Genomic DNA, 25779 nt, shown 5'->3' with positions numbered 1-25779 from the left:
ACCAGAAACATTACAGTCAGAGAAACACACTTCAATACCAGAAACATTACAGTCAGAGAAACACACTTCAATACCAGAAACATTACAGTCAGAGAAACACACTTCAATACCAGAAACATTACAGTCAGAGAAACACACTTCACTACCAGAAACATTACAGTCAGTCAGAGAAACACACTTCACTACCAGAAACATTACAGTCAGAGAAACACACTTCACTACCAGAAACATTACAGTCAGAGAAACACGACTTCAATACCAGAAACATTACAGTCAGAGAAACACACTTCAATACCAGAAACATTACAGTCAGAGAAACACACTTCAATACCAGAAACATTACAGTCAGAGAAACACACTTCAATACCAGAAACATTACAGTCAGAGAAACACACTTCAATACCAGAAACATTACAGTCAGAGAAACACACTTCACTACCAGAAACATTACAGTCAGAGAAACACACTTCAATACCAGAAACATTACAGTCAGAGAAACACACTTCAATACCAGAAACATTACAGTCAGAGAAACACACTTCACTACCAGAAACATTACAGTCAGAGAAACACACTTCAATACCAGAAACATTACAGTCAGAGAAACACACTTCACTACCAGAAACATTACAGTCAGAGAAACACACTTCAATATCAGAAACATTACAGTCAGAGAAACACACTTCACTACCAGAAACATTACAGTCAGAGAAACACACTTCAATATCAGAAACATTACAGTCAGAGAAACACACTTCACTACCAGAAACATTACAGTCAGAGAAACACACTTCAATACCAGAAACATTACAGTCAGAGAAACACACTTCACTACCAGAAACATTACAGTCAGAGAAACACACTTCAATACCAGAAACATTACAGTCAGAGAAACACGACTTCAATACCAGAAACATTACAGTCAGAGAAACACACTTCACTACCAGAAACATTACAGTCAGAGAAACACACTTCAATACCAGAAACATTACAGTCAGAGAAACACACTTCACTACCAGAAACATTACAGTCAGAGAAACACACTTCAATACCAGAAACATTACAGTCAGAGAAACACACTTCACTACCAGAAACATTACAGTCAGAGAAACACACTTCAATACCAGAAACATTACAGTCAGAGAAACACACTTCAAAACCAGAAACATTACAGTCAGAGAAACACACTTCAATACCAGAAACATTACAGTCAGAGAAACACACTTCACTACCAGAAACATTACAGTCAGAGAAACACACTTCACTACCAGAAACATTACAGTCAGAGAAACACACTTCAATACCAGAAACATTACAGTCAGAGAAACACACTTCAATACCAGAAACATTACAGTCAGAGAAACACACTTCAATACCAGAAACATTACAGTCGGAGAAACACACTTCAATACCAGAAACATTACAGTCAGAGAAACACGACTTCAATACCAGAAACATTACAGTCAGAGAAACACACTTCAATACCAGAAACATTACAGTCAGAGAAACACGACTTCAATACCAGAAACATTACAGTCAGAGAAACACACTTCAAAACCAGAAACATTACAGTCAGAGAAACACACTTCGGATCAGAAGGGTTCCTGAAATCCACATAAATACGGAAGATTGTGTGAAAGACATTTTACTCAACCTATTTAATAACACACCGGAGGATGTTAACAACATGCCCATGGAGAGAACACATCAGACGCTGCGATGCAGTGCCCTAGACCACCGCGCCACCCGGGAGGCCCCTACTACATCATTATTATTTAATCCAGTATTATATATGTATATGAGCAGTAGATGACAATGTAGTATCAGCAGACAAAACATGAACCTGAACTAATAAGTTACTGTTCTCTCTCTTCAGCTATGTGACAGCCCCACGCAACCCCCGGCCTATCCTGGTGTAATTCTTACCGTACACTGACAGGGAGAAGGTCCTAGGGAGGGAGAAGGTCCTGCTCAGAGCTTAGGACTTTTCAATGGAAGGGGAAAAGAGTTTCCCCCTGACTTTTCCAAAGAGGTTCAAGACAAGAGAAATGGGTTCACGGAGATGAGGCCTGAAATGGGGACTGAAATACTTGTTGCAATATCCTGCCGTGTTCTGGGTTACTTTCAGAGGGTCGTTTCACACGTCCAAAAGAGGCAAAGAAGTGTGTCGTGGACGTTAATGAAGCCGAACAAATTAAGTAGCGTGATAGTGGTGGAGCCAGCACCTCCACACGTGGAGATGTATCCACCCAGTCAAGTAGTCCTACTAGTGATAGTGGTGGAGCCAGCACCTCCACACGTGGAGATGTATCCACCCAGTCAAGTAGTCCTACTAGTGATAGTGGTGGAGCCAGCACCTCCACACGTGGAGATGTATCCACCCAGTCAAGTAGTCCTACTAGTGATAGTGGTGGAGCCAGCACCTCCACACGTGGAGATGTATCCACCCAGTCAAGTAGTCCTACTAGTGATAGTGGTGGAGCCAGCACCTCCACACGTGGAGATGTATCCACCCAGTCAAGTAGTCCTACTAGTGATAGTGGTGGAGCCAGCACCTCCACACGTGGAGATGTATCCACCCAGTCAAGTAGTCCTACTAGTGATAGTGGTGGAACCAGCACCCCCACACGTGGAGATGTATCCACCCAGTCAAGTAGTCCTACTAGTGATAGTGGTGGAGCCAGCACCTCCACACGTGGAGATGTATCCACCCAGTCAAGTAGTCCTACTAGTGATAGTGGTGGAGCCAGCACCTCCACACGTGGAGATGTATCCACCCAGTCAAGTAGTCCTACTAGTGATAGTGGTGGAGCCAGCACCTCCACACGTGGAGATGTATCCACCCAGTCAAGTAGTCCTACTAGTGATAGTGGTGGAGCCAGCACCTCCACACGTGGAGATGTATCCACCCAGTCAAGTAGTCCTACTAGTGATAGTGGTGGAGCCAGCACCTCCACACGTGGAGATGTATCCACCCAGTCAAGTAGTCCTACTAGTGATAGTGGTGGAGCCAGCACCTCCACACGTGGAGATGTATCCACCCAGTCAAGTAGTCCTACTAGTGATAGTGGTGGAGCCAGCACCTCCACACGTGGAGATGTATCCACCCAGTCAAGTAGACCTACTAGTGATAGTGGTGGAGCCAGCACCTCCACACGTGGAGATGTATCCACCCAGTCAAGTAGTCCTACTAGTGATAGTGGTGGAGCCAGCACCTCCACACGTGGAGATGTATCCACCCAGTCAAGTAGTCCTACTAGTGATAGTGGTGGAGCCAGCACCTCCACACGTGGAGATGTATCCACCCAGTCAAGTAGTCCTACTAGTGATAGTGGTGGAGCCAGCACCTCCACACGTGGAGATGTATCCACCCAGTCAAGTAGTCCTACTAGTGATAGTGGTGGAGCCAGCACCTCCACACGTGGAGATGTATCCACCCAGTCAAGTAGTCCTACTAGTGATAGTGGTGGAGCCAGCACCTCCACACGTGGAGATGTATCCACCCAGTCAAGTAGGCCTACGAGTGATAGTGGTGGAGCCAGCACCCCCACACGTGGAGATGTATCCACCCAGTCAAGTAGGCCTGCTAGTGATAGTGGTGGAACCAGCACCCCCACACGTGGAGATGTATCCACCCAGTCAAGTAGGCCTGCTAGTGATAGTGGTGGAACCAGCACCCCCACACGTGGAGATGTATCCACCCAGTCAAGTAGACCTACTAGTGATAGTGGTGGAGCCAGCACCTCCACACGTGGAGATGTATCCACTCAGTCAAGTAGGCCTGCTAGTGATAGTGGTGGAACCAGCACCTCCACGCGTGGAGATGTATCCACTCAGTCAAGTAGGCCACAGCAATGCAGTCTTCTATGGACCAGTTTATGCCAAAGTCTATGTCTGTAGCAAAACAAGGCCAAATTGATATTGCGTTGGCTAAAATGATTGCCACTGATTTCCAGACATTTTCGATCGTGGAGGACAGAGGTCTAAATCCAATGTACACAATTCCAAGCAGGAAAACACATTAAAAATCACTTATTCCACAACTGTACACAGGCTTCAGTACGGGAAAGAGTCCAAAAAGCTACTGCCGTTTGCCCTGCCACTGACTCCTGGACATCAGGGGTAACCACTCCTTACATGTCAGTTACATGTCACTTCATTGTAGATGGTTTGATATCTAGCTGTCTTCTGGACTGTTTTGAGTTCAGCGACAGAGAACTTGGCAGAGGAACTGTTGAGAGTGGCCAGAGAATGGCAAGTAGAAGGAAAAGTGGTCTGTTGTGTTAGCAACAATGCAGCTAGCATAACCAAAGCAGTGAAAATGTTCAAATGGACCCATCATCCATGTCTTGCCCACATAATAAACCTGATTGTAAGAGATGCTCTGAAGGTGATGAAGCCCACTGTGGACAAAGTGGGCTTCATACTTCCACGGGAGCACAGTAGGTGCTGAAAAACTAAAGGGTGGGGATGCCTGAGCTGAGGCTTAAACAAGACTGCACTACAAGGTGGAATTCAACATTTTATATGTTGAAGCGGTTTCTTGAGTCAAAAGGGTGCCATCATCTCTACCCTGGCCATTGTCCATGCACCTGTTGATGCTCTGACCCAAGAGGAATGGGAGGTGGTGGAGGAGAGTCCTGGAACCCTTTGAGCAGGTCACTATGGAGATTAGTGGAGAGAGGTACAGAAAGCAGTTATTACTACATCATTATTTAATCCAGTATTATATATGTATATGAGCAGTAGATGAGAATGTAGTATCAGCAGACAAAACACGAACCTGAACTAAGAAGTTACTGTTCTCTCTCTTCAGCTATGTGACAGCCTCAATAATGATACTCCTGTGTCAGGGTCTGCAGCCAATCACAGCCAGCCGCCAGAGAGAAGCAAATGTAACCGCTGGACATGTGACAGAGTTGATGGACACCCTATGTTCATCAATGGACAGAAAGTTCCACAGAATGGAATATAATCACCTGCTATCAGAAACCGCTGCACTTGACCCCAGGTTTAAGAAGTTAACCTTCAGAAATGCCAGAGCGATTGATGAGGCTCTTCAAAGAATAACCTCAGCAGCAGGGAGGGACAGCCCAAGCAGTCAGCTGGCTCAGGCACCGGGGCAACAGGAAGAAGAGGGATCAGATGGAGCAGAAGCACCAGCAGTAGTGCCACAAACGTCTGCTGTTTGGATGCTGTTTGACGAGAGAGCAACTGGGGATGCAGCACGAAGGAATCCCTCAGCAGATGCCATAACGGAGGTCCGATCCTATTTGGAGGAGCCGCTGCAGATCCTCTGAGCTGGTGGAAGAACAAGGCCTCTGTCTACCCACGGCTTACTAAAGTCAAGACAGGGAGACTCTGCATAGTGGTCACATCCGTTCACCTCTGAGAGGGTCTTCTCGAAAACTGGACAAATAATTACTGAGCGATGAAACTACATCAGCCCCTCGAAAGTGAGGCAGCTTGCATTTCTGAATGCAAATCTCTCATAAAAGCTAAATCTGGTCAGCATTGCTGTGTGCTGCTGGTTATAACATGGCAATAAAGAAGAGAGAAGAGGGACCAGTTTAATGTTTTAAGTGGGATGCTGTTGGTTATAACATGGCAATAAAGAAGAGAGAAGAGGGACCAGTTTAATGTTTTAAGTGGGATGCTGTTGGTTATAACATGGTAATAAAGAAGAGAGAAGAGGGACCAGTTTATGGCTAGCTATGACAGATCATGCACCCACTGATCTGACTGTTGGAATAGGAGAAGAAAGAGAAAATGTGTAAATATTGGTGAATGAACAGTAGCCTCTTAGAGGACAAGGTGCTTTGTGAATTCCTTAAAACACACATTAAAATATTCTTTAAAACAAACAACAATAGTGTGAAACAGGTACATGACTGGGAGGCTTTTAAAGCGTACATACGTGGAGTAATGATTCAACGATCAGCTACTGTTAAGAAATTAGATAAACAGAAAATGTATCAACTTGAAACAGAGTTGAAAATGCTGGAGAGGGAATATCGGTCCAATTCTAAGAACATTTCTCTGGTAAATCTGACGAAAACCAAATACGAGCTGAATATTTTATTCAGTAAAAAAAACAGAATATTCCCTGTACAGGTTGAAGCAGAGATGGTACGAATCTGGGGAAAAGGCAGGACAATTGTTGGCTAGTCAATTGTAATCCAGAGAAACAGATGGTCAAGTAGGTGCAATCAGAAATAAGACAGGCAAGTTGATTACCAATCATAAAGAAATTAACAATATATTCGGAGACTTCTATCAGGGGCTTTCTACTTCAGACCGTCCTTTAGATATGCAGAAAGCAGAGGCATGTTTTCAGAATCTGAACATTCCTAAACTAACAGAGGAAGACAGGAAGTGACTCGACCGACCTATTACTTTAGAGGAATTGACCGAAACTCTAAGACAAGCACCCAGTGGTAAAACTCCAGGGTTGGATGGGATACCCAGTGATTTCTAAAAAAGGTTTGCAGAGCAGCTTAGCCCAGAAATATTGAAAACATTTAACACATTGATTGACACAGGCGAGCTCCCACCTTCTATGCATGATGTAGTAATCACCCTAATCCTCAGAAAGGGAAAGGATCCCCACGAGGGTGGGAGCTACCGTCCAATTTCTTTGATAAATTGTGATGGAGAATTGTTTAATAAACTTCTGGCTATGAGGGTGAATCATATCATTGTGAAAATCATAAATCCAGATCAGGTGGGATTTGTGAAAGGCATCTGATAATCTTAGATGCCTTTTGCATGTCATCTGGAAGGCGAAAGGTTTGGATACGTCAGTGGCAGCCTTATCCCTAGACGCAGACAAAACCTTTGATGGCGTGGGCTGGGACTACCTGCAATATACTATAAATATATTAGGATTTGGACAGGGCTTTCAGAATATTATTAAACTTCTGTACAACGACCCCAAATCCACAGCAGTCATCTCCATTTTCTGTAGGACGAGACACAAAACAAGGTGACTGTCTCTCGCCTCTCCTATGTATTATAGCATTAGAACCATTAGCCGAAACCATTAGGCTGCATCAGTCAATTAAAGGGATTAATATGGGAGGGAGAATAAACTACTGCTTTATGCAGACGACATATTACTATTAATATCAGACCCCCAACTCGCCATCCTACCTTTACTGGACCTGGTAAATGCATTCTCAGAGATATCGGGCTATAAAGTCAACTGGACCAAATCTGAAGTAATGTCTCTATCAAAACAATGTCTGAGAAATGACCTCCTCAGCTGGAGGTTTCGATGGGTCCCTAAAAACTTGAGGTACCTGGGGATGGTGTAGAATCCTGGTCTGGAGAACATGATTTCTGAAAATCTTGAGGTACCTGGGGATGGCGTAGAATCCTGGTCTAGAGAACATGATTTCTGAAAACCTTGAGGTACCTGGGGATGGCGTAGAATCCTGGTCTAGAGAACATGATTTCTGAAAACCTTGACCCACTATTGAACAAACAATTCAACTCCAGTTTAATAGCTGGGATAAACTACACATCTCACTATTGGGTAGGATACAGGTAATAAAGATGGTCATAGCTCCTACACTGAATTACATCATCAGCATGTTACCACTGTCCATACTTTTTAAATCCATAGACAAAATGATTACTGAGTTTGTTTGGGCCAGTAAAAAGGCCAGGATGAAACTAACACGACTAACAGGCAAAGACTGAGAAGGGAGGATTTAAAGTTCCCTGACATGCAATGGTATCAAGAATCCTTTGTAGCTTCCCAAATAGGCCCTCTCTTTATTGAGGACTCGACTAGACAAATCTGGGTGGACATGGAAGAGGAAGCATCACATTATTTGAGTCAACTGGGTGGGACCCCAGAATCCAATAATGTCCCATACTAAAAAACTATATGGAGCCAGATTCATAAGAGAGAGAGATCTTCACCTTTCTTAATAAGCTCTGCTTCGTTATGGAACAACCCTAAATTGAAAATAGAGGGACACGTGGTTTTCTGGAAAGGTTGGTATAGAAAGGGGATCAAGAACATTGGTTGTCTGAATCAAGAAAAACACTTTTATCTCTTTAGAAGACCTAAGATCCAAGTATAATGTACAGAAACAAGACTTTTGGAGGTATCTCCAGCTTAGAGATTGTTTGCTTAAGGTAGGACAGAACAACAAATTCCCAGTACATTCAGATATAAGCGTTAAGATAGAAATCCTATGCAAATTACCACACACCACAGGGCTTATATACAGCCACCTCAAAGGTGCATTTAATGGAACTTGTAAGGGCCTAAAGGCCGTATGGGAAAAATACCTTGAGGGTTAGGGTTAGGGTTAGGGTTAGGGGTTAGGGGTTAGGGGTTAGGGGTTAGGGTTAGGGTAACATTTGGAGAGAAGGAATGGAATATAATAGCACCACAGATACTCCTCCCTATGAGAGATGTCCGGTCCAAGATGATTCCATTTAAGTGTTCAATAGGATTCCTTGGACTCCTCTGAGGTTGAACAGGTTTAATAGATTCCAGTCTATGCTGGAGATGTCAATCAAGTACAGGTGACATGATCCGCATGTTCTGTGACTGTCCGAGCTCACATACCTTTTGGGAGGAAGGTAATGGGAAAGATTGGGGATATTCTGGGTACCACAATACTTGTAAATACTGCTTTGCTATTACGGAATATCACTAAGGATATTGATGGACTGAGAAGCTCGTGTTTAAACTGGCTAAAAGTTGCTCTAACAACAGCCAAAGGAGTCATACTGAGACACTGAAGGGAGAAGGGGCCTCCATCTTATAAGGAATGGTATGTGGCCTTGGCAGAAACAGCCTCACATGAAAGATTCATTTTTATAAATCAATAATAAACTCGCTACCTTTTCTGACATCTGGGGACATTTCCTCTCAGAGATAGAAAGTAAAAACAATATGTAATGGCCTGATTGTCTGTAGTCTTACATGAAACATACATGACTGGTAGGGGTAGGGATTTATTTTATAATTATTATTTCGGGGCGGGGGCGGGGAGTCTGGGTGCTTTCCGGGTGCTCTGTTTATTAATGTCTGTCAAGTTATTGTTTAATGCCAAATGTAATTCAATTACATTGTCGTTATATTGTAAAAGGATATAAAGGCCTGGGATTTGTTGGAATACTTTAAGAATGAAGGATGGGATTTGTTGGAATTGTAACGGTTTTCTTTATGAGAAGGAGAGTCGGACCAAAATGCGGCGTGTAGATTACGATCCATGTTTATTGTGACTATAGCAACACGAATCTAAATACAAACAGTGCAAAAATAATAAACGTAATGAAAACCGAAACAGCCTAAACTGGTGCAAACTAACACTAAGGACAGGAACAATCACCCACAAACACACAGTGAACCCCAGGCTACCTAAATATGGTTCCCAATCAGAGACAATGACGAACACCTGCCTCTGACTGAGAACCATATCAGGCTGAACATAGAAATAGACAAACAAGACATGAAACATAGAATGCCCACTCAGATCACACCCTGACCAATCAAAACATAGAAAATACAAAGTAAACTATGGTCAGGGCGTGACAGTACCCCCCCCCCAAGGTGCGGACTCCGGCCGCAAAACCTGAACCTATAGGGGAGGGTCTGGGTGGGCATCTGTCCGCGGTGGCGGCTCTGGCGCTGGACGTGGACCCCACTCCATGACAGTTTTAATCCCCCTCCTAAACGTCCCTAAATAGGTTACCCACCACAATGATAACATGGGACAGAGGGACAGCTCGGGACAGAGGTAACTCGGGACAGATGGGTAGCTCAGCCCTGAGAGGAAGCTCAGCACTGAGAAGAAGCTCAGCACTGAGAAGAAGCTCAGGCAGGTGGTTAGATCCGGCAGATCCTGGCTGGCTGGCGGTTCTGGAAGATCCTGGCTGACTGGCGGATCCGGAAGATCCTGGCTGACTGGCGGATCCGGGAGAATCTGGACGACTGGCAGATCTGGGAGAATCTGGACGACTGGCAGATCTGGGAGAATCTGGCCGACTGGCAGATCTGGGAGAATCTGGCCGACTGGCAGATCTGGGAGAATCTGGCCGACTGGCAGATCTGGAAGAGTCTGGTCGACTGGCAGATCTGGAAGAGTCTGGTCGACTGGCAGATCTGGAAGAGTCTGGTCGACTGGCAGATCTGGAAGAGTCTGGACGACTGGCAGATCTGGAAGAGTCTGGACGACTGGCAGATCTGGAAGAGTCTGGACGACTGGCAGATCTGGAAGAGTCTGGACGACTGGCAGATCTGGAAGAGTCTGGACGACTGGCAGATCTGGAAGAGTCTGGACGACGGGCAGATCTGGAAGAGTCTGGACGACGGGCAGATCTGGAAGAGTCTGGTCGACTGGCAGATCTGGAAGAGTCTGGTCGACTGGCAGATCTGGAAGAGTCTGGACGACGGGCAGATCTGGAAGAGTCTGGACGACGGGCAGATCTGGAAGAGTCTGGTCGACTGGCAGATCTGGAAGAGTCTGGTCGACTGGCAGATCTGGAAGAGTCTGGACGACTGGCAGATCTGGAAGAGTCTGGACGACTGGCAGATCTGGAAGAGACTGGTCGACACAGACTGGCTGCTCTGGCTGCTCCATGCTGACTGACAGCTCTGGCTGCTCCATGCTGGCAGACTGCTCTGGCTGCTCCATGATGACTGGTAGCTCTGGCTGCTCCATGCTGACTGGCTGCTCCATGCTGACTGGCAGCTCTGGCTGCTCCATGCTGACTGGCTGCTCCATGCTGACTGGCAGCTCTGGCCGCTCCATGCTGACTGGCTGCTCTGGCTGCTCCATGCTGACTGGCTGCTCCATGCTGACTGGCTGCTCCATGCTGACTGGCTGCTCCATGCTGACTGGCGGCCCTGGCTGCTCCATGCTGACTGGCGGCCCTGGCTGCTCCATGCTGACTGGCGGCCCTGGCTGCTCCATGCTGACTGGCGGCCCTGGCTGCTCCATGCTAACTGGCAGCTCTGGCGGCTCCTTGCAGACTGGCAGCTCTGGCGGCTCCTTGCAGACTGGCAGCTTTGGCGGCATCCTGCAGACTGGCAGCTCTGGCGGCTCCTTGCAGACTGGCAGCTCCATGCAGACTGGCAGCTCTATGCAGACTGGCAGCTCCTTGCTAACTGGCAGCTCTATGCTAACTGGCAGCTCTATGCTAACTGGCAGCTCTATGCTAACTGGCAGCTCTATGCTAACTGGCAGCTCTATGCTACCTGGTAGTTCTGAACAGGCGGGAGACTCCGGCAGCGCTGTAGAGAAGGCAGGCTCTAACAGCGCTAAACAGGCGGGAGACTCCGACAGCGCTGAAGAGAAGGGAGGCTCTGGCAGCGCTGGACAGGCGAGGCGCACTGTAGGCCTGATGCGTGGTGCTGGCACTGGTGGTACTGGGCCGAGGACACGCACAGGAAGCCTGGTGCGGGGAGCTGCTACCGGAGGGCTGGGGTGTGGAGGTGGTACTGGAAAAACCGGACCGTGCAGGCGCACTGGAGCTCTTGAGCACCGAGCCTGCCCAACCTTACCTGGTTGAATGCTCACGGTCGCCCTGCCAGTGCGGCGAGGTGGAATAGCCCGCACTGGACTATGCAGGCGAACCGGAGAAACCGAGCGCAAGGCTGGTGCCATGTAAACCGGCCCAAGGAGACGCACTGGGGACCAGCTGCGTAGAGCCGGCTTCATGGCATTAGGCTCGACGCTCAATCTAGCCCGGCCGACACGCGGAGCTGGAATATACCGCACCGGGCTATGCACCCGCACTGGAGACACCGTGCGCACCACTGCATAACACGGTGCCTGTCCGGTCTCTCTAGCCCCCCGGTAAGCACAGGGAGTCTGCCCAGGTCTCCTACCTGGCGTAGCCATACTCCCTGTTAGCCCCCCCCCAAGAAATTTTTGGGGCTGCCTCTCGGGCTTCCTTGCCAGCCGTGTTCCCTCATATCGCCGGCTCCTCTCTCCGGCTGCCTCTGCTCTCCTAAGTGCCTCCACCTGTTCCCATGGGAGGCGATCTCTTCCAGCCAGTATCTCCTCCCAAGTGTAACAGCCCTTGCCATCCAAAACGTCCTCCCATGTCCATTCCTCTTTACGCTGCTGCTGCTGCCTGTTGACACGCTGCTTGGTCCGTTGGTGGTGGGTGATTCTGTAACGGTTTTCTTTATGAGAAGGAGAGTCGGACCAAAATGCGGCGTGTAGATTACGATCCATGTTTATTGTGACTATAGCAACACGAATCTAAATACAAACAGTGCAAAAATAATAAACGTAATGAAAACCGAAACAGCCTAAACTGGTGCAAACTAACACTAAGGACAGGAACAATCACCCACAAACACACAGTGAACCCCAGGCTACCTAAATATGGTTCCCAATCAGAGACAATGACGAACACCTGCCTCTGACTGAGAACCATATCAGGCTGAACATAGAAATAGACAAACAAGACATGAAACATAGAATGCCCACTCAGATCACACCCTGACCAATCAAAACATAGAAAATACAAAGTAAACTATGGTCAGGGCGTGACAGGAATACTTTAAGAATGAAGGATGGGATTTGTTGGAATACTTAAAGAATGAAGTACCTGGGATTTGTTGGAATACTTTAAGAATGAAGGATGGGATTTGTTGGAATACTTTAAGAATGAAGGATGGGATTTGTTGGAATACTTTAAGAATGAAGGCCTGGGATTTGTTGGAATACTTTAAGAACCAAGTACCTGGGATTTATTCAATGTGCAGAACAAAATTGATGCTATGATTAAGACGTTTTAGTTCTTCTCTCTCTGCATTAACAAGGACAACACACAGGTCTTTCCATCATTGTATGATTTTTTAAATGAACTCAAGCTTACGGACAATGTCAAATGTGATCTAGCGAAGCACCTGAGTGAGTTGGGTGCACAATTACGCAGGTACTGTCCCGAAACGGACGACACAAACAACTGGATTCGTTATCCCTTTCATGCCCTGCCTCCAGTCCACTTACCGATATCTGAAGACAGCCTCATCGAAATTGCAACAATTGAATTTAATCAGAAGCTACTGCCAGATTTCTGAATAGGGCTGCACTCAGAGTATCCGGCTTTGGCAAATCGTGCTGTTAAGACATTGATGCCCTTTGCAACCAGGTACCTATGTGAGAGTGGATTCTCGGCCCTCACTAGCATAAAAACTAAACACAGGCACAGACTGTGTGTGGGAAATGATTTAAGACTGAGACTCTCTCCAATACAACCCAACATTGCAGAGTAATGTGCATTCTTTCAAGCACACCCTTCTCATTAACCTGTGGTGAGTTATTTAGATTTTTTTTGAACAAATAAGGTTTTATATGTAAGATGGAGAAATAAAGAGAAAAATGATTGACTGTTAATATGTTATTATTTGTGGCCTGGTCCTATAAGAGCTCTTTGTCACTTCCCACGAGCTTATGTTAAATAAGTGTATTGTATAGTGTGTGTGCGACAGGCTTTACAATGAAGGCAAAAAACAACATTTGAGAGTGCGCTGGCCCTGGTGCTTAGAGGGGTTACGCAGCTGGAGGTTGAATGCTTGAAGGGGTACGAGACTATAATACGTTTGGGAACCACTGCATTAGACGTAAATCTCTTTTCCACGTTAAACAAAATACACTGATATATTCACGAGTCATTTTTACCATTACACGGACACACACACTCGTGCACGAAGACACACACACACACAAACGCACGCACAAACGCACGCACAAACGCACACACACACACACAAACGCACACACACACACACAAACGCACACACACACACACACTCGTGCACGAAGACACACACACACACAAACGCACGCACAAACGCACGCACAAACGCACACACACACACACAAACGCACAAACGCACACACACACGCACACACACACACACACACGCACACACACACACACACACACACACAAACGCACACACACGCACAAACGCACACACACACGCACACACACACGCACACACACACGCACACACACACAAACGCACACACACACGCACACAGTGTCAAAAGGTGTTTCTTTTTATTTAAAGTCCTTCCTGCTCTCTGCTACCTCTGGGCCGGTTGGCCATCAGAAGGTCTTCAGAAAGGCAGAGAGGACCTTTGGGGGGACTGGCCTGGACTGCAATCTGGTAAATATTACATGTATCATATTCACTGTGGGAGACAAACCGCTGAGTTGGCCCTAACGGTTCCACATGTGGCCTCACTGCCATCGAATCTGCCGATCCACTGATGAGGGGAGAGGACAGAGAGAACCACTATGTCTGTCTGTCTGTCTTTCTGCCTGCCTGCCTGCCTGTCTGTCTGCTTGCCTGTCTGTCTGCTTGCTTGCCTGCCTGTCCCTCTGTCCGACAGAGAGTAAGAGAGAAAAACAGAGAGAGCGAACCAGTCTGCCTGTTAATCTGAAATACAGTGAGGGAAAAAAAGTATTTGATCCCCCTGCTGATTTTGTACATTTGCCCACTGACAAAGAAATGATCAGTCTAGGTTTATTTAGGTTTATTTGAACAGGGAGAGAGAATAACATGAAAAATCCAGAAAAACACATGACAAAAATGTTATCAATTGATTTGCATTTTAATGAGGGAAATAAGTATTTGACCCCTCTGCAAAACATGACTTAGTACTTGGTGGCAAAACCCTTGTTGGCAATCACAGAGGTCAGACGTTTCTTGTAGTTGGCCACCAGGTTTGCACACATCTCAGGAGGGATTTTGTCCCACTCCTCTTTGCAGATCTTCTCCAAGTCATTAAGGTTTCGAGGCTGACGTTTGGCAACGCGAACCTTTAGCTCCCTCCACAGATTTTCTATGGGATTAAGGTCTGGAGACTGGCTGGGCCACTCCAGGACCTTAATGTGCTTCTTCTTGAGCCACTCCTTTGTTGCCTTGGCCGTGTGTTTTGGGTCATTGTCATGCTAGAATACCCATCCACGACCCATTTTCAATGGCCCCGTCCATTGTCCCTTTGATGCAGTGAAGTTGTCCTGTCCACTTAGCAGAAAAACACCCCCAAAGCATAATGTTTCCACCTCCATGTTTGATGGTGTTCTTGGGGTCATAGGCAGCATTCCTCCTCCTCCAAACACAGCGAGTCTGACCACAACACTTTCACCCAGTTGTCCTCTGAATCATTCAGATGTTCATTGGCAAACTTCAGACGGGCATGTATATGTGCTTTCTTGAGCAGGGGGACCTTGCGGGCACTGCAGGATTTCAGTCCTTCACTATTTTCCCTCACTGTAGATCGGCTCCCAGAGCCTACAGCCATATGAACCCAACCAACTCGACCAACCAACCTCTTTTCATTTCACAACTGCATGCCTTAATCAGTCCATCCTGCCGCTATGACGGAAGCCCCTATGCTGGGGTGAATTGTTTTACACAGCAACGCCTGCTTTCACTTAGGGGCTGGAACCTCAGCACTGGTGTCCAAGGATCCAAGGACAGTGTCATGACGTTGGCCTGGGGGATAGGTTTATGACAGTCATAAATACTCTTCCCCCCTTTTTCCTCTCTCTACCCTACTGAGGTTACATTCGCAAAACCCCTTGGTTAACATAGAGATTCTGGGAACATCAGTAGGCGGGGGGAAATTAACTATATTCTGGTAATCCGAACAATTGAACATATGCGGTGGTACTTAATGAATATGATGTCAGTTCGGTTGTCTTCTGAGACATTCTCATCAATGATAAGATGACAAACTCTACGGTGGAAAGTCTACACATCAGAGTTATCGGATTCACATGGAATTGTTGTTCAATTTAAATGTTTGAATATGAAATGATTTGTGATGGGATGAAATGTGATTTTATCTTCGAAAATGTGAGATTTGGGTTTTCATAAGGTATAAGGGATCTGCTCAATCAGTGGCCCGTCCCTGTGAAGGGACATGGGATATAAAACTTTTCAAACACGCCCTCCTCTCCCTTCCTATATAAGCCCTTGACGACAATATAACCTCCTGTTCCGAGGACTTGAGGACGATGGTTCGATGTCAGAATGGTTCAGATAATAACTACAGAACGAAGCCAACATCAGTGTGAGCTTTGGTTGCGAATGGTATGAACTTTTAACTCTTATTCACTACAGAAGTGATACCTCCTAGCCGTTGAGTTAGCAACAGCAGATGCAACGAGGGTTAGGAAGGAACAGGCAGAGTATCCCATCTATCACCCAACGACGTTACTACAACGTATCCAATTGACAACCAGAGACATTCTTCAAAGGACTCAGTTTGGCAACACAGCCTTCCATCTACCATCAACCTACCGAAGCGCAGCTCAGAGTAAATATTTATTGCATTTTCCTTTTCCAAATTGGCGGTAATTTAGAATGCATCAGATACTGTATTTACGATAGCACAGCTTCTCCCTTTGTTCCTCAGTCTTCCCGCTCTTTCACTCAAACCCAGCCCTTTTCCTTTGTGTAACAAGCTGTCATATCTTTTCCGACCGCTAGGGACGTTTTCCTTTGACGTAATTTGTAATCAAGTTATGATTTAATTAGGTGTATGTGTAATTCTGTGTGATTAGTTACATATTTAGTAAATAAATAATGAAACCTAATATTGTATTGCTGATTCAAATTGTTAGCCAGGGTTCGTGCAGATAACCAAGAATTTACAATTTTCAGATGAGACTGAATTAAGATGAGGATTAATATTGACTGCTATTGATGTAAAAAATTACTAGGTCTAAGAGTTTTCAGAAGATAACAGCTCTATAAATATTTTGTGGTGCCTGACTCTAGTTAATTACATTCACATGATTAGCTCAATCAGGTGATATTAATTACAGATAAATAATTTTATAGACTAGCATGTCATGTCACTTAATCCGGCATAGCCAAAGATACGACAAGAGTGGCCTTCCTTAAACTACCTACAACAAGCTCTACGTAGACGCAAGATTCAGAGTGTTGAGCGAGTTCTGACCACTACAGCTACTTTTATTGTTAAAGATTATAGCGACAAATTCAGCTACTTTTCAGGCTGCAGTTGGGAGTTTTGGCACCAAGTGTTTCTATGGTTTTGATAGCATTTAGGGACTTTTCCCCACTCAATTCTGGTGCAAACGAAAGTGGGAGAAGCTGTCTGTGCAACAGAAGTCACAACAACAGCACACACACAGGCAGATAAACACAAGGTGAGGGGGTGTGCAATGGGCAAGGGGGCAAAAAAAAACGCTATGTCGGGGATCCGCAAATTGGTGCTGTGATGCAAAATGTAATCTACTGTGATGCAAAACTTCTAGTAACAAATCAAGGAGCCAATAGCCGATCTCACTGACAAATAGTTATCAACGCTGATTCAACTTACTTTGTTACTACCTGAACATTTAGACAATCCATATCATTGCTTCCTGTCACGATCATCGTAAGAAGCGGACCAAAGCGCAGCGTGGTGTGAATCCATTATTTTATTGAACGACGAAGAACACAAACAACAAAACAACCGTGACGCTACGATAACGAGTGCTGACACAGGCAACTACACATCGACAATAACCCACGAAATACCCAAAGAAGATGGCTGCCTAAATATGGTTCCCAATCAGAGACAACGATAAACACCTGCCTCTAATTGAGAACCAATCTAGGCAACCATAGACCAACATAAACACCTAGATGAAATCAACCCCATAAATCTACAAAACCCCCTAGACAGTACAAACACCCTAGAATAAGACAAAAACACACATATCACCCATGTCGCACCCTGACCTAACCAAAATTATAAAGAAAACAAAGAATACTAAGGTCAGGGCGTGACACTTCCGCAGCTGTGAGGGCTGTGTTGTCGCTTGGGAATTGAATATACAAGCAGCATATCAAACTGGGATAATCTTTAGGTTACACCGGCAAGTATAACAATTATGAATTAATTGTCAATCTGATTATATCACATGGGGGAAGCTAAAAAGCTAGATTGTTGTGTTTTTAGCTAAATCCAGCTAGCCAGGCTGTCAGCTAGTTAATACTAGCAAGGGACGGCGACTCTTCCTTGATTTCACAATAATGAAAAGACACAAATAAAAAACGTTGCTATCATTAATGGGACCGGTGAGGACAGGATGTTACAAAAAGATGCCCGCCACTTCCACTCACGTGCACGCACAAACGCACGTAGATGTGATTTATTGAACCTTTATTTAACTAGGCAAGTCAGTTAAGATCAATGGCGTGAAGCTGGTAGCAACCTTTAGGAGGGGTGTGGAGGGGGACAGGCTGCGTCATAGAGTGGCAACCTATTCCCTATATAGTGCACTACTTTTGACCTGAGACCTATGGGCCCTGGTTGAAAGTAGTGCACTACATAGGGAATAGGCTGCCATTTGGGACTCGATCGGGCTCCAGTCAGCCTGGCTGTTCACTCCAACTCTCTTTGATCCGACTGTGCATAGTGAAAACCATGAGAAGTGTGTGTGTGTGTGTGTGTGTGTGTGTGTGTGTGTGTGTGTGTGTGTGTGTGTGTGTGTGTGTGTGTGTGTGTGTGTGTGTAGGCCAGTCGCTAGGGGGTGTCCAGCTCTGAGCCCTTGGTTTGACTCTAAGAGCTCTCATGCAGTCATCCATTGGGTTGAGCAACACAAAGAGACCATTTCCTCTGTGATTCATCTCCACGCTTCAGCCAGTAGGATGACTGACTGAGGGGAGGGAGAGGGGAAGAGGAAGCTCAACATACACACACATGTGTGACAGCATGCACATACTGTATATAAACACACACTGAGAACTCACTCACACACACACAAGGTAAACACTCAATTATGTTACCACACCATGTAAACTATAGCAGGGGGAAGATAAACACTACATTATGTTACCACACCATGTAAACTATAGCAGGGGGAAGGTAAACACTACATTATGTTACCACACCATGTAAACTATAGCAGGGGGAAGGTAAACACTACATTATGTTACCACACCATGTAACACATTTCCGAGGCCATATATTGTATTTCAGCATCTACAGTATTCAGCTAGACATGTTGTACACACACACACACACACACGTATGCAGACACACACACACACTAAATCGTGTACAGCTATATGTTTGCCATATATCCTCGTGCCTATTTGACCCAGGAGGCTCCTGGTTAACATTGCCTTGCCTCAGTAATACTATGGATCTCTGTCTGTATGTAGTCCTGCACATGGTGTTGGTGGAGGTACCGACCCAGATGGGTCTGGGAGACCTGTTGCAGCCCACAGTGGGGAGGTGGAAACGTGGGTCTGAAAGCCTGGAGCCCTGAAACAGTAGCCTATAGAACCCCCACCAACTACCAAAAAAAACATGAATTCCATATGAAATGAATACATTGATTTAGGTGTTAACGCAATTCATTCTGTAACCCTACACCTCTTAAAAACTAAACTATGAGTACTGTAAGTCAAACCCTGGATGGGAATATGTTTTAAATGAGACCACATGTCCTTAAGTACAGTCTCCTCAGCACACACACACACACACACACACACTCTCACACACGCACACGCACACACACACTCTCACACACAAACACACACACACACACACACTCTCACACGCACACACACACACACACTCTCACACACGCACACACACACACACACACACACACACACACACACACACACACGCACACGCACAGCACACACACACACACACACACACACACCACACACACACACACGAGAACATAAACATAAACTCTTCAACATAGCTCTTTATTATGAGCAGCTTGTTTCTTCCCTGCTGTTTCACTGCACTGACTTACCACAGGAACCACGTCCTACATTTCATTACATAAAAATAATAAGCACGTTTTTAAAAATAAATGTTTTTTTTTTTTTTTACATGGCATCCTATTGCCTACATAGTACACTACTTTTGACCAATGCCCAATGGCGCCCCACTGGATGTACCGCTGCAACACTGTGGGCCAGCCAGACTCTCCTGGATCTAGTCTGTCAACATTATAAAGAGAAAGGTGTTCTTTAAATAATTCTATGAGGTTGAACCAGGGGTAGGATTTTAACAGTGAGGATGCTGACAAAGTTGATGGGGGTTTTGTTGCCCAAGTAAGGCTATTTATTTGGAAGGTGAAGAACTAATATTGCCGGCCACTGTACAAGTATTTACTGTACAAGTATTTACTGTACAAGTATTTACTGTACAAGTATTTACAAAAAACAAATAAACAGGACGACGAACAGAAAGTTGGCATAATAAACTCAAATGAAAACGTCACTCATGCCTGTACCAGGGAGTGAGGGAGTGAGTGAGTGAGTGAGTGAGTGAGCGGTAAAAAGGAATGTCACCGATCTGTTTCACTTGTGCTTGTCTCCACCCCCCTCCAGGTGTCGCTCATCTTCCCCACTTATCCCCTGGTGTATTTATACCTGAGTTGTCTGTCTGTGCCAGTTCGTCTCGTTTGTCAAGTTGACCAGCGGTCATCCTGTCAGCGCCTGTGGTTTCCCAGTCTCTATTTTTCTTGTCCTCCTGGTTTTTGACCCTTGCCTGTCCTGACCCTGTACCCACCCACATGACCACTCTGCCTGACCCTGTACCAACCCACATGACCACTCTGCCTGACCCTGACCCTGTACCCACCCACATGACCACTCTGTCTGACCCTGTCCTGACCCTGGACCCACCCACATGACCACTCTGCCTGACCCTTTCCTGACCCTGTACCCGCCCACATGACCACTCTGCCTGACCCTGTACCCGCCCACATGACCACTCTGCCTGACCCTGACCCTGTACCCACCCGCATGACCACTCTGCCTGACCCTGTACCCACCCACATGACCACTCTGCCTGACCCTGACCCTGTACCCGCCCACATGACCACTCTGCCTGACCCTGACCCTGTACCCACCCACATGACCACTCTGCCTGACCCTGACCCTGTACCCGCCCGCATGACCACTCTGCCTGACCCTGACCCTGTACCCACCCACATGACCACTCTGCCTGACCCTGACCCTGAACCCACCCGCATGCCCACTCTGCCTGACCCTGACCCTGTCCTGACCCTGTGCCCACCCACATGACCACTCTGCCTGACCCTGACCCTGTACCCACCCACATGACCACTCTGCCTGACCCTGTACCCGCCCGCATGACCACTCTGCCTGACCCTGTACCCACCCACATGACCACTCTGCCTGACCCTGTGCCCACCCACATGACCACTCTGCCTGACCCTGACCCTGTACCCACCCACATGACCACTCTGCCTGACCCTGTACCCGCCCGCATGACCACTCTGCCTGACCCTGTACCCACCCACATGACCACTCTGCCTGACCCTGTACCCACCCACATGACCACTCTGCCTGACCCTGTACCCACCCACATGACCACTCTACCTGACCCTGTACCCACCCACATGACCACTCTGCCTGACCCTGACCCTGTACCCACCCACATGACCACTCTGCCTGACCCTGTCCTGACCCTGACCCTGTACCCACCCACATGACCACTCTGCCTGACCATGACTGCCTCTGATTGAGAACCATACTAGGCCGAAACATAGAAATCCCCAAATCATAGAAAAACAAACATAGACTGCCCACCCCAACTCACGCCCTGACCATCCTACATAATGACAAAACAAAGGAAATAAAGGTCAGAACGTGACACTCTCATACGTCTCCTCTCGTTTGCAGGTGATCCACAATCAAGACATCGAAATACATCGCTAGTCCCACATTATATTCAATAAATACATGTGCCTCATAAACAGTTCCATAAACATTGTCTGCTTATTCATAATCAGGCCTAACTGTAGTTTAGGGGACAGAGATAAGAGGACGATCATCACAGATATCCTTCACATTATTACCAGGAATTGGCTCTAAATAGAACCGCAGAAGAAAATACTTCTATGTTTAGACCTCACTATAAATGTGTTTGTCTGTTGTTAATTAATTAGCTAATGACATGGTGATGACTATTTCAATTATACAAAAATAAAGTAATATGATTATTAATGAAATTCACTACTATTGTTTGTTTATTTTGAAGGTAATTCACACACATAACATTAGTCTTGTTTCCTATCTAATTTGCACATAAAAGTAACAGTATGCCTCATTAGACTAAAATGCTTATTCTTGGAATATCAGTTCTCTCACTCGCTCTCTTCCTCTCTCTCCTCTCTTGTTAACGCTCTCTCTTCCTCTCTCTCCTCTCTTGTTAACGCTCTCTCTTCCTCTCTCCTCTCTTGTTAATGCTCTCTCTTCCTCTCTCTCCTCTCTTGTTAAAGCTCTCTCTTCCTCTTTCTCCTCTCTTGTTAATGCCCTCTTTCTCTCTCTCTTCCTCTCTCTCCTCTCTTGTTAATGCTCTCTCTTCCTCTCTTGTTAATGCCCTCTTTCTCTCTCTCTTCCGCTCTCTCTCCTCTCTTGTTAACGCTCTCTCTTTCTCTCTTTCTCTAAATATGTCCTTACTTCCTGCTATATATCATTCTAATCATCCAATCAGGTAGTCTCTTAACATTGAACATGATGTCAATCCAGCATGACTTCTGCCGCGTTCAACAACTGGGAACAACTGTTCAACAACTGGGAACAACTGGGAACAACTGTTCAACAACTGGGAACAACTGTTCAACAACTGGGAACAACTGTTCAACAACTGGGAACTGGGAACTGGGAAATCTCAATATATAACTCACTGAAGTCCGAGATTTAGTAAGGGGATCTATGGGATCGGTGTCCCTATACCGGGACGGTTGTTGCTAACGTGCGCTAATGTGACTAGAACTTTCCAGGACATAGACATGTCTTATATGGGCACAATGCTTACAGTCTTGTTAATCGAGCTGCACTGTCCAATTTTTCGGTAGCTATTACAGTGAACAAATACCATGCTGTTGCACAACAACAACAACAAAATGTATCACGGCAACTGGTTTGATACATTCACCTCTGAAGGTAAATAATGTACTTACATTCAGTAATCTTGCTCTGATTTGTCATCCTGAGGATCCCAGAGATAAAATGTAGGATAGTTTTGTTTGGTAAAATCTATTTTTATATTAAAATGTAGGACCTGGTATCTACAATTTGAACCTCTGCTGTCTCTGGACACAGCCTGGGATTGAACCCGGGTCTGTAGTGATGCCTGAAGCACTGCGATGCAGTGCCTGAGACTTCTGCGCCACTCGGGAGGCCGGATGGGCACTTCTAATGTACCTCTATGGCAGCACCCAAGGAGCTGGAATTTATTTTCTGGTGAAGTAGTGTCCCCATGAGTGACAGAACACTGAGCCAATCACAGCGCAACTAGAGAATATTACCAACCCCTACGCGCCGTAATTTCCGCTGGCTGCTCCACCGCCACAGAAAGCACTGAGGTAGGCTGAAACACCTGCATTTTGGAGCTGCCTTACTCAAGAAAGCAAAAAAGAGATCATGTTTGTATGTGGCTTTATTAACAAAAATGTTGTTTGCAAACTGATGTGTGACACGAATTAATGCCAAAATAGCATGCAAAAATGGTTTAGCTAAACAGGTTGGGCTCAAAACAGGTGAGGCTCTGCCCCACCAGCCCTGAATGAAGGGTCGCTACTGGATACGGAGCTTTAAGAAACAGGAAATAGCACCCTATTCCCTATAGTGTACTACTTCTGACGAGAACCCTATAGGCCCTGGTCAAAACTAGTGCACTAAATAGGGACTGTAGTTTCAGCTTCCCCCATAGAAAGGGCTAGGTAGACTTTACTCTGGGATAGATTTATTTAGCCTGATCTCAAAATGATGACATTTTTTTCCTGAGCAGATCAGATGTGTATATTAATAGAAATGTTTCTGTTCTCTATTCCCAGGACAGAAAGAACGCTCTCTCTCTCTCCAACACACCGGAGGAGGAGGAAAAACTGTTTTGATATTATGCAAATAAAAAAATGAAGATTGGTTCTCAGAAACAGGCCTATAAATATTGAAAGACGCAGAGAAAAGATTAGCTATAGACCAGGGATCATCAACTAGATTCAGCCAATCATCAACTAGATTCAAACAATCATCAACTACATTCAAACAATCATCAACTACATTCAGCCAGTCATCAACTAGATTCAGCCAATCATCAACTAGATTCAGCCAATCATCAACTAAATTCAAACAATCATCAACTACATTCAAACAATCATCAACTACATTCAGCCAATCATCAACTAGATTCAGCCAATCATCAACTAGATTCAGCCAATCATCAACTACATTCAGCCAATCATCAACTAGATTCAGCCAATCATCAACTAGATTCAGCCAATCATCAACTAGAGCGGATGGCCAGGGTGCCAGAACATAATTACAAATCATTTGTAGACTCCAAGTTGACCACAAGAAGCCCAAACAGATACAATATTTGACTAAAACATTTCAAACCCTGCTTACACTCGTGTACAACCACATATATCTCTCTATTGGGAATACTTTAGAACAGATTTCAGAAATTAAAATCACTTGGATCTGATTTGCTGGTGTTTTTACAGTTTTATGTCCAACATTAATTATTTTACTAAAAATAAATATTTATACATTTTTGCTCAGGAAACTTATATACTGCATATTGTGACAGACAGCAGGAGTATAGACTGCATATTGTGACAGACAGCAGGACTATAGACTGTATATTGTGACAGACAGCAGGAGTATAGACTGCATATTGTGACAGACAGCAGGACTATAGACTGTATATTGTGACAGACAGCAGGAGTATACTGTATATTGTGACAGACAGCAGGACTATAGACTGTATATTGTGACAGACAGCAGGACTATAGACAGTATATTGTGACAGACAGCAGGAGTATACTGTATATTGTGACAGACAGCAGGACTATAGACTGTATATTGTGACAGACAGCAGGACTACAGACTGTATATTGTGACAGACAGCAGGACTATAGACAGTATATTGTGACAGACAGCAGGAGTATACTGTATATTGTGACAGACAGCAGGAGTATAGACTGTATATTGTGACAGACAGCAGGACTATAGACTGTGTATTGTGACAGACAACAGGACTATAGACTGTATATTGTGACAGACAGCAGGACTATAGACTGTGTATTGTGACAGACAGCAGGACTATAGACTGTATATTGTGACAGACAGCAGGGCTATAGACTGTGTATTGTGACAGACAGCAGGACTATAGACTGTATATTGTGACAGACAGCAGGACTATAGACTGTATATTGTGACAGACAGCAGGACTATAGACTGTATATTGTGACAGTCAGCAGGACTATAGACTATATATTGTGACAGACAGCAGGAGTATAGACTGTATATTGTGACAGACAGCAGGACTATAGACTGTGTATTGTGACAGACAACAGGACTATAGACTGTATATTGTGACAGACAGCAGGACTATAGACTGTGTATTGTGACAGACAGCAGGACTATAGACTGTATATTGTGACAGACAGCAGGGCTATAGACTGTGTATTGTGACAGACAGCAGGACTATAGACTGTATATTGTGACAGACAGCAGGGCTATAGACTGTATATTGTGACAGACAGCAGGAGTATAGACTGTATATTGTGACAGACAGCAGGACTATAGACTGTGTATTGTGACAGACAGCAGGACTATAGACTGTATATTGTGACAGACAGCAGGGCTATAGACTGTATATTGTGACAGTCAGCAGGACTATAGACTGTATATTGTGACAGACAGCAGGGCTATAGACTGTATATTGTGACAGACAGCAGAACTATAGACTGTAT

The sequence above is a fragment of the Oncorhynchus mykiss genome, chromosome 2, assembly GCF_057628025.1.
Source record: "Oncorhynchus mykiss isolate SJ-2025 chromosome 2, ASM5762802v1, whole genome shotgun sequence".
NCBI classification, from domain to species: domain Eukaryota; kingdom Metazoa; phylum Chordata; class Actinopteri; order Salmoniformes; family Salmonidae; genus Oncorhynchus; species Oncorhynchus mykiss.
The sequence above is the reverse complement of the archived record's forward strand: the minus strand, read 5'-3'. Positions refer to the sequence as shown.